We start from the raw sequence: 13395 nt of genomic DNA, 5'->3' as shown, positions 1-13395 counted from the left end.
GAAACTTGACTTAGTGGCTGCTGCTATGGGGACAGTGTCCACCCGTGATTCTGCATTTGCCCGGCTTCCTCTGTGACTTCCAGCCTGGCTTTTCTGGGCTTCCCTGAACTGGATGGAGTAGGGGTCCCCGGGCCTTGGGGAGGGTGCAGCCTCAGCAAGAGGAAGGGAATGGGTTACAACTGGCCTCCCGCTGGGCCCGCAGCCTCCCTTCTGGAGGGCTTTTAAGAACTGGCCGATTACCTTGTAATTGTTCCCAGCAGTGAGGAGCGAGTCCACCGAGGAGCGGCTCCAGTGTTTGTTTTGCCTTCTGTGTTCTCCGGGCCAGTGGTAACCAAGGGCCGCTTCCCCTTGGTGACGGCGGAGCTCACTCAGGCCAGGGCTGATCCAGCCCCGGCGAAGGAGGCCTGGGGGACCCGGCAGGGCCCGGCCACCGGCAGGCAGGGCGCCCTGCTCCCGGGGCGCAGGGTGCTGCCTTCACTCCTCCTCAGCCCTCCCCTCGGGCTGAGGCCCCCGGGGCTCTCTCCTGGCGCTTTCCCCAGGCGCTGGAAGGAAACATTCCAGAAATCCGGAGCCTCCGGTAGGTGTCTGGGAGACCGAGAGGCCACTCGCTGCCGGCCCTGGGGGGTGGGTCTCTGGCAGGGTTCTGGACCTCAGCCAGGATGCTGCTTGGGTCTGTGAGTGACCGTCACTCTAGGTTCTGGCAGGACTCAGGGTCCTGAGGTAATTCTGGGGGAGCTTCTGCTGGGAGATGTGCTGTGAGCAGCTTCAGGCGTGGAGGCCGACTAGGAGGCTCCATGGCCGAGAAGGCTGGTCAGGTCTTGGATGGACAGGATTCCAGTCAGGGGGGCTGGTTTGAAGTGAAGGGAAATGTGTTATAACAGGTGTGGCCGGGAGAAAGCGCGAGGCTCCTGGATGGTGGCAAGGCTGGCTTGGCTAGTTGGGGACCCAGGGTGTTCGGAGCAGCAGAGAGCTGAGCAGGCTTGTGAGGAGCTCGGAGGGTGGGCGGGGGGGACCTGACGAACTGTGAGCAGAGGAGGGGCCTGGAAGTGGTGCTGCCGTAACCTTGGTCTTCCCAGACCCCTAGTGACCAGGGGCCTCTAGAAGGTCTGGGCCAGGGAATCCACAGCCCGTTTTCATGTGCCCCTACTCTTGTGGGTCTGGCAGAAGGACGGGTCCCTCTGCCCAGCACTTCTGTGAAACGTGGCTTTGAGGTTCGGTTTGTTAGGAGTCAGGTGTGTTTCAGGACTGGCTTCCTGGAGAGGGATGGACCCTCCTCTGTTTTCTTTCTTTCTGGTGTGTTCCCTCCAGGCCTCTGCCTTGGGGAGGACCCACAGCACAGCCCCCACACATGGGCACGCGGATCACCTGAGACCCGGTTATAGGGCAGTTTGGAGGCAGTCAGCTGGGGAGGGACCTGGGACTCTGCATTTCCTACAAGCTCCCAGGCGAGGCCCATGCAGGAGTCCGTGGGCTGCCCTGGGCATGACCAGCTGCAGGGCTCGCAGGGTGACTGGCCCCCTCGTCCCTGAAGGGGCTGTTTCTCCAGGGTGGAGATGGGCTGCTCGCAGGCAGGATGTCAGTCGTGTCTGGTTTTCTGTTTGGGGACCAGGGGAGGCGGTGCTGTCAATCAAGAGAGGTGGGATAGCTGGTGGGGCGGGGGGGCGGCTGGGGCATGGCGTGCGGGGACCAGCTGAGCTCCGCTGTCCGACTTTCACACGGATCCCTTCCACCGGCCCAGCTGCCGATACTATTAGAGCTCAGTGATTCATTGTAGCGCGTTTCAAGGGAAGGCGTTGTGTTACAAAAACGTGGGTCCCAGAGGCTTGTTTTGTTGGCAGGTCTTGCTGCCTCAGCAGAAAAGAGGCGCTTTTGATATGGGAACGGAAACTTGGGACAGCGTTAGAAATGCTCAGTGTGTTCCGCGGGAGAGGACCTGTAGTCGTCCTCCAGCCGTGGGGACGCGCTGCCGACCGTGAGGGCAGCCCCAGGCCTGGCTGCAGCACATCAGGGCTAGGCGGGGGTCCCCACACCTGGGTCTGTGGTCTGAGCCGCCCGCGGCTGTGACAAGGCAGGCCGTCCTTGACACTGAGGAGTGTGGGACCCGTCCTCGGCTCCCCGTTCCACCTGTGAAGGTAGCATGCTGCTGTTTTTTATTTTACGGAAAGTCCAGCCTGCAGAGGAGTCAGAATTCAAAGAGTCCTTTCTAAACGCAGTCTGTCTGATGTCGCAGAGCAGCCCTGCGAGGCGAGCACGTGAACTGTGCATTTGTCACCCTCACATGTAGCCAGGACTAGGGGACCTGCCTGGTCTAGCGCGGGTGGCCGATCCTGGGTTTGCTTACGTTTCCAAAGTCGGGCTGACAAGTTTGCTGAACAAGCACGTGCCTTCATGCTTGCTTCCTTCTCCCTCTGCTCTGATTGCCATCCTGGACTAGCCCATTCAATGGATATTGGGCCAATTTCCCTTTTTTCCACTTCCCCTTTCTCCCTTTTGTGTCTCAAAACGTGATAAATGGAACAGACTCACCCCAGATCCAAGCTGCTTTCCCGAGAAGCTTCTCTGGATGTGTGTATCCTGCTGCCTGGCCTCGGAGAGCACAGAGGCATGGCGGACCATCCCTCCCCCACAGGACGCACGGCTGCCGCCCCTTCCCGGAGCAGGCACAGCGTGGGAACGTGGGGGGCATCAAGGAGAGTTTGCCAGAGGGAGGCAAAACCACTGCCGGCCTTCGGTGCACCTGATGGCTTCCCGTGGAGGCCGCTGTCGCCATCAGTGAGCTGGAAATGGCGAGAGGCAGCCACAGAGCTGAGTCACGGACACCCGGAGGCGGTTGTTCTTTGGGCAGATTGCTGAGTTTGGGCTGGGGAATGGGCTTCAGGGTTTGCACAGCTGCATTCCACCACTGGGGAGCCGCCAGGGACCCCCTTCTCAGGAAACCCTCTCCCTTCCTGCCTGCCTTCTCAGACATCAGTTACAAATTCACCCCCAGTGTTGGCTCTTTATTAAGTGCTAAGCTTTCCATGGCCTCCTCATTTAGCCCTTAAAGCACACCAGTGAGGTCGAATAGTCATCACCCTTATTTCAATGGATGAGGAACCTGAGGCTCAGAGAGGTGAGAGAGCTTGCGCAAGATCTCCCAGCTTGTGGAGCTGAAGTTTCAGCCCAGGCGACCCAGCTCTGGGCCTGCACGAACTCTCACCCTGTCTCCTTCCACAGCCTCTCCCTCCCTCTGTTTCAGCCACATGGCCTCTCTCTGGTTCTCCCAACATGCCAAGCGTGCTCCCACCCCAGGGCCTTTGCACGTCCTGTTCCCTCTGCCTGGAATGTTCTTCCCTTTAAATCTTCACATGCTTTTCTCCCTCCTTTCATCCAGGACTCTGTCCATATATTACTGTATCAGAGAAGCCGTCCCTTACCTCCTCCCATTGCTTGCTCTGTCTGCACTACTCTGCTTCATTTTCCTTTGACACTTGTTAGCTGACCCTATATTAGATATTCATTCAACACTTGTTTATTGAGCACCTACTGTGTTTCCAGCACTGCTCTGGGCGTTGGGGCTGCCACATGAACACACAGATGAAAGTGTCTGCATTAATTGTTCAAATGATGGTTGTCTGTCTCCCCTGCTAGACTGTGAGCTCCATGGGGGCAACAGTTTCTACCTGTTGTATACAGTAGTGCCTAATAAATATTGTTGGAATGAATTCCAATCCCAAGGCATCTTATTTGCACTTGGGTGTTCTCATCAGCTGAACGTTTGCAGACCATCTCTCGGGTTGGGTCCCTTCTGCAGGTGCCTATCTCGTCCATTGTGTTGGTTCCTACCAGTTTCTGCCTGGGGAGGATGCCGCCTGGCAGTGTAGACAGAATGCCATCCTACTTTCCTAAACACCAACCATGGGTGGCACAGTTTTGAATCATCCACTTTGTTGCGGTTCTCAGGGATTAAGGAACAGAGGAAGGGTCTCAGGAAGCCGTGCTGCCCCACGGGGGCTTGGCAGATGCTTGTGGGATAGGTGAGTAAGCAACCCAGATGTTTATTGGACTCCTGCTATATACACACAAACCCTCAGCACGGTGCTTTTCAGCCAAGTTTCCATGTTTTACCCGAGTGAGTCTGGCCAGAAAGGGTCTGTGGGAGACAGTGGCACCTGCGTGAGAAGCTTGGGTCTGTCCAGGTCCGTGAGTGACAATCCTCCTGAGAACGCAGAAACTCGACCCGTTAGAGCAGGCTTTCATGTGGCAACAGGTCTAGTCAAACTGCGTTAGCCTGGGGCCCTCCTGGCCTGGGCGGAAGCCCGGTGGTGTGGCATCATAGCTGGCAGGCAGGCAGCGACGTCATCAGCAGAGGGAGCAAGCAGGATCTGAGTGGCTGGGATGGTTTCCTGATATCACAAAGCAGGGCCTTTGCCAATTTGGAGTGGCCTCGGGGTGCGGACCTGCCCTGTGAAAAGGCAGGGGCCTGCGAGTTCTAGCGTCTCTCTGCCCTCCCGCCTCGTTTGCAGAGTGGGGAGCGTGCAGGCCAGAGATGCGCCGTGACGTCGGTTCTTCCGTGTCCTCGTCCTCAGACCGGGGGTGCTTGTGCGTGTGTTGGTCATCTCCTCCCCACACCGCACTTTGGGTGCAGGCACTGAGACGCAGGCACACATTCCAGATTCCTCCAGAGAAACTCGATCTACAGGTGCTGGCTCGAGGCAGCGGGGTTGCCAAACCGCAGCTCTGCACTCCTTCTTTTGGAGGAAGGAAAAGGAGGGCAGGCGGGGAGCAGAGAACTCGATTGCAGCGGCTCGGCTCTAGAAGGCTCCCAGCTCCCCACATGTGAATGTCGTCAGCCCTGTCCCCATGTGTGACCCTGGCTGACAGGCCCGGTCCCCCCGCCAGCCCTCTGCCTGCTCTGTGCTTCTCTCTGCCCCACACCCCCCTTCCTCACCCACCTCCTGCCATGGGGATTTTGGAAAGGTGGCTATTTTTCATCCGTTTGTGTTTTTTCATTTGTTGAGGTGAAATGCACAGAACATAACATTAACCTTTTTAAAAAGTACAGTTCAGCGGTGTCTAGAACATCCTTGGTGCTGTGCAGCCGCCCCCTCTGTCTAGTTCCAAAACATTTTCATTCCCCCAAAAGAGGCCCTGACCCAGAGCAGTCACTCCCCATTCCGCCTCCCCTGGCCCCTGGCAGCCCCTCATCTGCTTTCTGTCTCTATGGATTACCTGTTCCAGCCATTTCATACGAATGGGATTGTGTAATATGTGCCCTTTTATATCTGGCTTCTTTCACTCAGCATAAAATATTTGAGTATGTACAGTATCCACATTGTAGTATGTATCAGTCCTTTATTCTTTTTTATGGCTGAATAGTATTCCACTGTGTGTGTATTCCATGATCTGTTTGTCTATTCATCCATTGATGGACATGTGGGTTCACCTGTTTATGTTTTTGCAAAAGTAACAAAACTATAATGAGGAAATTGGAAAGAAAGGGACAATCCTAAGCTTGTCACTCTGAACACAGACATTTTCATTTTTCTAGGTTCCTTTTCATCTCTTGTCCTGCATCTGCCTGTGTAATTTTTTCTGAATTTTACTCTTAGGGCAGGTCCAGTTGCGTCCTTCATTTCAGTTGACATACAAACCTCTTTCCTGGCCTCTTGTTCCGGGACCCTTACAGCTAGCATCTTTGATGGCCATGTCAGACTCCATCGATGCCCCCTTACCTTGTCTCCCACTGGATGAGCCGGCACCCTGGGACTCTGGCACCCAGACCTTCCACTTGCCTGGAAGTTCAGGATTCATTTATTCCCTGCCTTAGATGTGCTGAGGCTCTGTCTTGTGGAGTTGTTGGCCCAGGGGTTCAAGACTTCCCATGTTGACGGGATTGGAGGAGGACTGCCATCACCGTGGATGAGGAAGTTCCGGCAGGCTGTCATGGCTTTCAAAGTATAAGTCTCTTTTGCCCGACTGGCTCGTGGGGCCCGGGGATTTACCTCTCCTTTGGCATCCTGTTGAGTTCCGTGAAATCCCACACGGGGAATGGCGATTAGGTTGCACTCAGAGACGCACTGCCCAGTTCCTTTTAGAATCCTTTCCAAGTTTGTTGGCTGCGGTCCGTTCGAGGTCCGGTTGACAAACTTCAGTCCAACTACGTGTGCAGAAGCTCCCGGGCGCCTTCAGCCGCCACGCTCAGTTCAAAGATCAGGAAGCCTGGGGGCAGGTTACATGGACATTTGATTTTCTTCTACCAAAATTGGGCAAGGGGCAAATGAGGTCCAAGATTTTGAGGGTGAGGAAAGGTGGCTGTGAACTGCATGAAAAGAGACTGCTCTGAGGCCATCCTGTTACAGAGAAATTCTTAACTCCTCACACATGACCGTCATTACAGCCGAACAACCTAGCTGTCCATCTACAAAGGGGAGTTCCAGAAACTCTGATAATGGAATATTATGCAGCTACGAACACATAAATGGACGTGGGAGCTAAAGCAAACCTGGGAGAGCGTGGGTAGTGAGATTCTTGGCTACAAGAGGACTGTTCCCGTATCTGCACTTGTGTATATGCCTCTGGGGCACTTTATGCTTTCTACATTTCTGGATTGAGATTTCTTAGGAGCGTGTATAACATTTGAAATATTCCAAATCCAGATAGAACAAGAAGTTTAAAAGCATTGTGGTTATAAATCCAAGCCTGGCAGTTCTCGTTTATTATGGATTTGAGATTCTAAAATGTTGAGCTCAAATTCCTTTAAACTGGTAGCATCCTAGTGAACTGGAGGACCTATCGGAATGCAGACTGCTGGGCCCGCCCCCAGAGTTTGGGATCCAGTGGATCACAAGTGGGGCCCAGGCATTTGCATCTGTAACTGGTGGTGCTGATCTGCTGGTCTGGGGACCCCAACTTTGAGAACCTCTCCTGTGAACCTCATTATAGGAGAACGTCCCTACAGCCTCTTCCGCCTGTAGAAATTTTATGAGACTTCTGTCCCTGCGCTTGGCCTAAAGGGTTTACGTTATCGAATTTGGAGTTTTTGAGGTTGAGCACCCACAGGCCGCTTGGCTGGAGCTGTGGCCTCCCACGGGGCTTCCTGCCCCGTGGAGGGATGCCCGCGGGTCTCCCTGCTCCAAGACACCCTCTTGACAGGGCTGGGCTCCTCGGGCCACCCTGTGAGGTCTTAACCTGTGCCCGCCTTGGCATTCCCTGGCTAAGTGCTCTCCTGCACTTGCCGTTCAAGAGTCCATCCTTCTAGGTGTCCCCTGGTGTTAAAGGGAGGTGGCGTGGGCAGGGAGCAGCATGTACTAAGCACCTACTGTGCACCCGCTGCTGTGCTGAGCACTTTAGCTACACCATTGCACATTGCAATCGGGGATGCCGCCTCCCTCTTCCCCCTGCACCCCCAGGGGTTTGAGCGCCTCACCTGGGCATGCAGGGGGAGAGGAGTGGACCAGCCCCTCGCATCTCTGTGAGTTGATTCCTCCCAAGGCCTTAGATCTCTGCCTGGTCTCCCTTCTGCTCATTCTCCCTGGAGGGACATGGGGTGACCCATGGGACCCCTCTCAGAGGTAACCTTTCCCACTCGGCACATCCCACCGGAGGAGGCCAGTGTACCACTACTCCCAGGCAGGCCTCCTGACCCTAAAGCCTGGGCCTGGTCAGACTTCCGTTCCTGGGCCACTATGATGGAGGCCAGCGGCCGGCGGAGTTGCTCCAGGCCTCTTCTCGGGCCAGTCAGCTCTGGAGGGAGCATCCTGCGGGAGGCTGGGCCACGTGTCCCTGTGGAGGCTCCTCTGGGCGCCTGCCTCAGGGAAAGTGAGCCTCGCCTTCTCAGGGCTGGAACGGGCTCGCTGGGGCCACCCAGTCCCCCTGGGGACTTCTGCTGCCAGCCAGGTGGGTGAAGAGGGACCAGCGTCCCTGAGCCTTTCCCTTGGGTTCCCATGGGCTCTCCCCATGGAGGTGGCCATGGCGCTGCTCTGCGCCCTGTCTTCCTGCCCCCCTTCTATGGGGCCCCTGCCCCAGCTCCTACGTGGACCAGGCAGGCCCGGTTTGACCAACACCCAACCTCCGGGCTGGGTGATGTCGGGTTCACCACCTAGACTTCATTCCCACTGCCACTTGAAGCGCGTCTGCTGCGCCTCAGTAAACTTTCAGGAAAGTCGCTGTGTGTCGTTGTGTGTCCCTGAGGTCCCTCCCAGATCAGGGCTTCTCTGAACGACACACGGCCCTTCCGTCACAACCTTGATGGGGCTGCAGTCGTGACTCTTTATTTTAATTTTTAGTCTCTGTATGAATGTAATGCTGATTTCCCAGGGCCGGGGCTTAACTGATTCGAGCCCTTTCTGAAAGTGCCATGAGTAATCTGGGTCCTTCCGTAGGTGTTTACGGCAGGTGCATTTTTGGTCTTTTGAGGTCAGAGGCTAGAGCTCTGGACCGTGTGGGATTTTCTCTCCAAAATCACTCGTCAGAACTTTCCAGAAGGGTCCAATACTTTTTGTTGATTCTAGGGGCAGAGACTTGCTTTTGTATCTCTGCTTGAGCAAGAACACAGCTCCCTGGCTTCTCCCAGGCGTCTCTCCTCAAGTGGGCAGGTGGGATGGGCTTGGTTATTGAAACCATGTGACACCTGTCCTGCCGTTGGTGGCACCCTGGCCAGGGATGCCTGGCCAGGCTTGTGTGGCACACAACCTGAGCGCTCCTGCCACCGAAGCATGTTCCCGGGCTCACGGGAGCATGAAACCCTAATTAGCAGGCAGAGCCAGGCAGCCGTTCCATGGCTGCAGAGGCTGCCTCTGATATAATAACAGATCGCTTGGGGCGTGCTTCTCTTGCAAAATCCTGGGCTGTACCCAGCGATGTGTGAGGCGGGAGGGAGGCGGAGGGAGGAAGCTCATTTGATCTTCAGGTGAAAGGAGGCTTTATAAATAGGTCACCTTGTTCCACATCCTGAATTTCATTCTTTCCCCATCTTGGGTCAAAACAATGGTTTTACTGTTCTGGGGTCAGTCGGACGCACTGAGGGGGAACGGAGCTGAACGAGGTGAGTGTGGGTCTGCTGCTCTCCCGTGGCCTCCCTCTGTGCCCCCTTCCCCCACCCCTATTCCATCCATTTGTCACCAGTCCCTTTGGACGTGTCTCCAGCTGAGGGTACTGCTTATTCAACAAACTTTTTCTTAAACAACACAACAGAAGGATAATGTTGAGTGGAGATGGGGCTCCAGGGCCAATTGATCCCAAAGTGCCTTTTTTAGAAGGCTGAACTGCAGAGTTGTGGCTTTCGTTGAAGGGGCAGCGTGGCGTTGCAGGAGGTGCTGAGCGCCCTGTCCTGTCTGAGCCAAGGGTTGAGATTCTTGTCCGCCTCCAGTCTCTGCCTCCTCACCCGGGCTTTGTGGGCACAGAACCGATGTACAGCCGCCGTGGCTGGGTTTCGGCTTTGGGAACGGAGCGCTTGCTCTTTTCTTGTTTGGGGCCAGTGGAGACAGATAGGTACCCCATTTTTACTGGGGACATTAAAATATGTGGTGTACAAACAGTGTAATTGGAAGTCTTAGGACAAATTATTGTGGAAATAATGTCCCTCTTTGGGATGGCTCCAGAGCAATACCCAGAAATTCTTGTCCTTTATTTTATTTTATGTCTTTTTTTTGAGGAAGATTAGCCAGCCCTGAGCTAACATCCGCTGCCAATCCTCGTCTTTTTGCTGAGGAAGAGTGGCCCTGAGCTAACATCCGTGCCCATCTTCCTCTACTTTTTTTATATGTGGGACGCCTGCCACAGCATGGCATGCCAAGTGGCACCATGTCCGCACCCAGGATCCAAACTGGTGGACCCCGGGCCACCGAAGCCGAACGTGTGAACTTAACCACTGCGCCACGGGGCCGGCCCCTTGTCCTTTATTTTAACTGCACTTCTGTTGACTGTGGGTTCTTAATGTGTATGTATCTTCCTGGGTAAATTAAACCTTTGTCCTGTGCTTGCTTTATAAGAAGTGACACACATGGAGATCCTTTAGGAATTGCTTTAGGGACAACTTGTTCTTGTGAATGTAGTGTGTTAAATCAGTGTATTTCGGCCTTTTACTCTTTTTCTGTGGGCTCAAAAATCATTTTCATTACAAAAGTCAAACATACTTATTTTTTAAATTTCTGTTCAAAAAGTGTTTAAGTGAACATCTCTTTCCTCCTGCCCCACCCTCCAGGATTAACCGTTGTGAAAGGTTTGGTGTTTATTCTTCGAGACCTTTCTGTATGCCTACAAACAGATAAACGCGCACAGATAGAACCTTTTTAAATTCCGTTCTTACAGAAATGGGATCACGCACTGCATATCATTCTCCAATTTGCTTTTTAAAATGTACCGGTGTCTCGTTACACGTTATGTGAAGTCAGCGCATCTGAGGGGCTGCCTCCTTCTCGCCACAGCTGCTGGAGTTCATGGCGCGGCGTGAGCCTCTTTGTCCACGTGTCCCTGTGCAGGGGTGTAGGGTTCCACAGATGAGACCCCTGGAAGAACAGTGGATGGGTGATTGCTGGGTGTTTTGTTCCTGGGGGGGGACTGCCGTGTGGCACCTGCACGCCGAGAAGTGTGTCCCAGTTTGGGGTCTGTTGGAGACACACACCCACAGCTGAACATGCGGGTCCTTTGCCCCACGTCCTCGCTAATCCTCCTCAACCTTTTTTAACCCTGTGCATCCCGCAGGACTTGCTCGCCCCTCTCCCTCTGCCGGCTCACTCTTCTCTGTGACTTGTACCGTGAAAACGGGATGTACCCAACAGGCGTCCTCTACGCACGTGTGCCCAGGAGACAGGGATCTGGGTGTGCTCGTTCCCTCACCTTCAGAGAGAAGCCTGTGATCATTAAAGGCTTGCGTTAAGACGGGCGTCCTTTGCTGGCCCAGGTCTCGGACCCCCAAACAGTGCACTTCAGGGGTGCTTGTGACTCCTCCCCACCCCGTAGAGATCACTGTCAGTCCTGGGCGTCCTTCCCCGCGCATCTGCCAATTCCAGATCTGGCTGCCCCTCCACCTGAGGGCACAGAGGAACCCACCTGAAGGAGCCCGGGAAACTCAGGGAAGATGGTCTGTGAGGTTCTTTCTTCCAGTGGAGAGCTGTGACCCCCAGCAAGCCTTCTCTGAAGCAGGCCTTTGTGGTAGGAGCTCTGGTCCCTTATGCTGGACTGAGGCCACCGTAGTTGGCTGTACCTGTGGCGGCAGTGGGAGAAGGCAGCTTTGGAAAGCTCATTTGCTTAAAGGCCGGGGGTCCACCTGGAATTCCTTTGAGGACACGTGGCTCTCATGGAGTCTTGGAGTCCCAGGCCACCCCGTCCCATGGCAGCTGCTGGGGACACTGGGTGGGAGGCTGTGGCCATCAGAGGGCCTAAGAGGCATCTTCTTTTGCAGTGAAGCATGAACCGACTTTTGACCCAGCGAGGGTGATGTGTGTGGGATGAGGGCTTCTCAGCAGGGGGGAGGGTCCAGCCAAGGCAAACCATGGGTCTTCATGGAACCTGGCCTGATCGCAGACGGCCCTCCCCGTCTTGCCAGAGCTTTTGATCTCGTTTACTCTATTGTAAGTAAATGCAAAATCCTGAAGACTTACCAAGCTTCTAGGGTGTGTGTGTGTGCATGTGTCTTACTCCTTCTTGAAACACATCCTGCTATATTTGAGCCTGTTGATGAGGGTAACGACCCACCCACTGAGTACAGGAGTCCCCTGTCCCCGCCGGAGCGCCGCGTCTGGCTGGCGTTTTCCTTCTCACCCCTGCTCCTGGGTGTCATTGGTCTTTGGGAAGCACCAGGCACTGGAAACCTGTTTGCGACAGCTGGCCTGTGCAGCCCCGGGGACCAGGACAGTGGGAACAGTTTATTAATTGGACAGTCAGAGGTTGGTGGGGCAGGAGGGGTACGAACCAGAATTTGTTTGTCTTGAGGGTAGGCCTGAGACAGCCGTGAGGGGGAACAGCAGATGCCATCTTGGGGACACTGTGGCTAACGTGTGAAAGTGCTTTCTGGGAACAAGAGCTCCCACTGAGGGAATGAATGGGAGCCACCGGCCGGGGTACTGGCTGAACTTGCACGCCTCTGTCCCCCAGATGCCACTGCCGCCAGTGCTCTGAGTGTGTGCACATACGTATGTGAGTGTGCATGGCTGCGTGAGACTGGTAGGTAGTGTGGCAGCAGCAGAGCCGTCTCTGTCCTCTGCTTCTCCCCTTCCAGCCCTGCGGGGTGGTACACAACCACACTCTCCATACCCTTTGTGTCTTTGCTTTTCCTGGGTCAAGGCACGGGCTGGGGTCCTCCCACCTCGTGGAGACTCACCAAGGACTTGCTGAGCTGTCCCAGGCCCTGACATTCCTGGGGCAACTCTAGGCCCTGTAAGGCCCAGACATCTGCACTTGTCGCTCAGAATAGCAGGAAAGGGGGGTGGTCTCAGAGGTGGGGCTGGATTGCTTCTCCCACTTCCTACCTAAAGTGTGATGTCCACTGGGCACTCCCTCCTTGGCACAGTGTTAATAGGAGATGTGTCAGCCAAACCACTGTCTCTGTCACTTGGCACCCATGGCTGATGCAGTCCCTCCCCACCCTACCCGCCCCCAGCTCCATGTCCAGGTATTTGGGTGATAGTGTCAGCAGTGTTGCATGGGTTTAGAACAGGGGTCAGGAAAAACTATGGCCTCTGGGCCAAATACAGCCCACTGTCTGTTTTTGTAAATAAAGTTTTATTGGAACATAGCCATGCCCGTTGATTTACGTATTGTCTGGAAAGCCTAGAATATTTGCTATACGGCCTCTTACTGAGCAAGTTTGCCAACCTCTGGCTTCAAAGGGACCTTAAGCTTGATCTGCTCTAGCTCAGCATTCCAAGCACTTGGGTCTTGGCCCAAAGACAGCATCCATTTGTAGGACCGGGTGTGGTACCAAGAAGATGCATAACGGGGGTCTTTTCATGTCCAGAGCGTGGTCTAGAAAATAAAAATAAGACAAAAGTGAAAATGCCAGTTATCCTCTCTGGAACATTCACTCAGTAGAGCATGGGACACCTGTCTTACAGAGGAGCAGACAGAAGCTCAGAAAAGCTAAGGGCAAGTCCTAGGCAGTGCTCCAACCCACCATTCTGTGCATGAGGTTCCCCCAGGATTGCAAGCCCCAGGAGCAGGGCTTGGCAGAGGAAAGCAGAGTGGGGAGGTGCACGGGGGGAGGGGCCTGGGGGAAGCGCCCTGCCAGACTGCAGTCCCCAGGAAGGGAGTTAGTGATGCTCCTGGGAGACCCCAAAAGGGTGGATCTCTGCAGCCACATTCAAAAATAGAGCAGAAGGATGAGAGCGGCTGGATGGCTCCAGTGGCCTTGCATGGCAAGGAGGTGGCTAAGTATGGACAGCAGGAAGTCGAGAAGGAAGTGCTGCTGGACACAGG

The 13395-nt window shown here is 54.9% G+C and overlaps 1 protein-coding gene across 3 annotated transcripts in view; it reads left to right on the top strand.

The window, feature by feature from the left end:
- Nucleotides 1-13395, top strand: part of SPSB1 (splA/ryanodine receptor domain and SOCS box containing 1) — a 68485-nt gene that overhangs the window by 39658 nt on the left and 15432 nt on the right. Inside the window, exon 1 of one of the 3 annotated variants that reach the window (XM_046661429.1) lies at nt 403-577. The exons of the other annotated variants lie outside the window; for them this stretch is intronic. The gene's annotated coding sequence lies outside the window, so the exon portion shown is untranslated. Of the gene's footprint in view, nt 1-402; nt 578-13395 lie in introns of those variants that run through there. 3 annotated transcript variants of the gene reach the window in all.

The sequence above is a fragment of the Equus quagga genome, chromosome 5 (genome assembly GCF_021613505.1).
Source record: "Equus quagga isolate Etosha38 chromosome 5, UCLA_HA_Equagga_1.0, whole genome shotgun sequence".
NCBI classification, from domain to species: Eukaryota; Metazoa; Chordata; class Mammalia; order Perissodactyla; family Equidae; genus Equus; species Equus quagga.
This window is presented reverse-complemented; position numbering and strand designations above follow the sequence as displayed.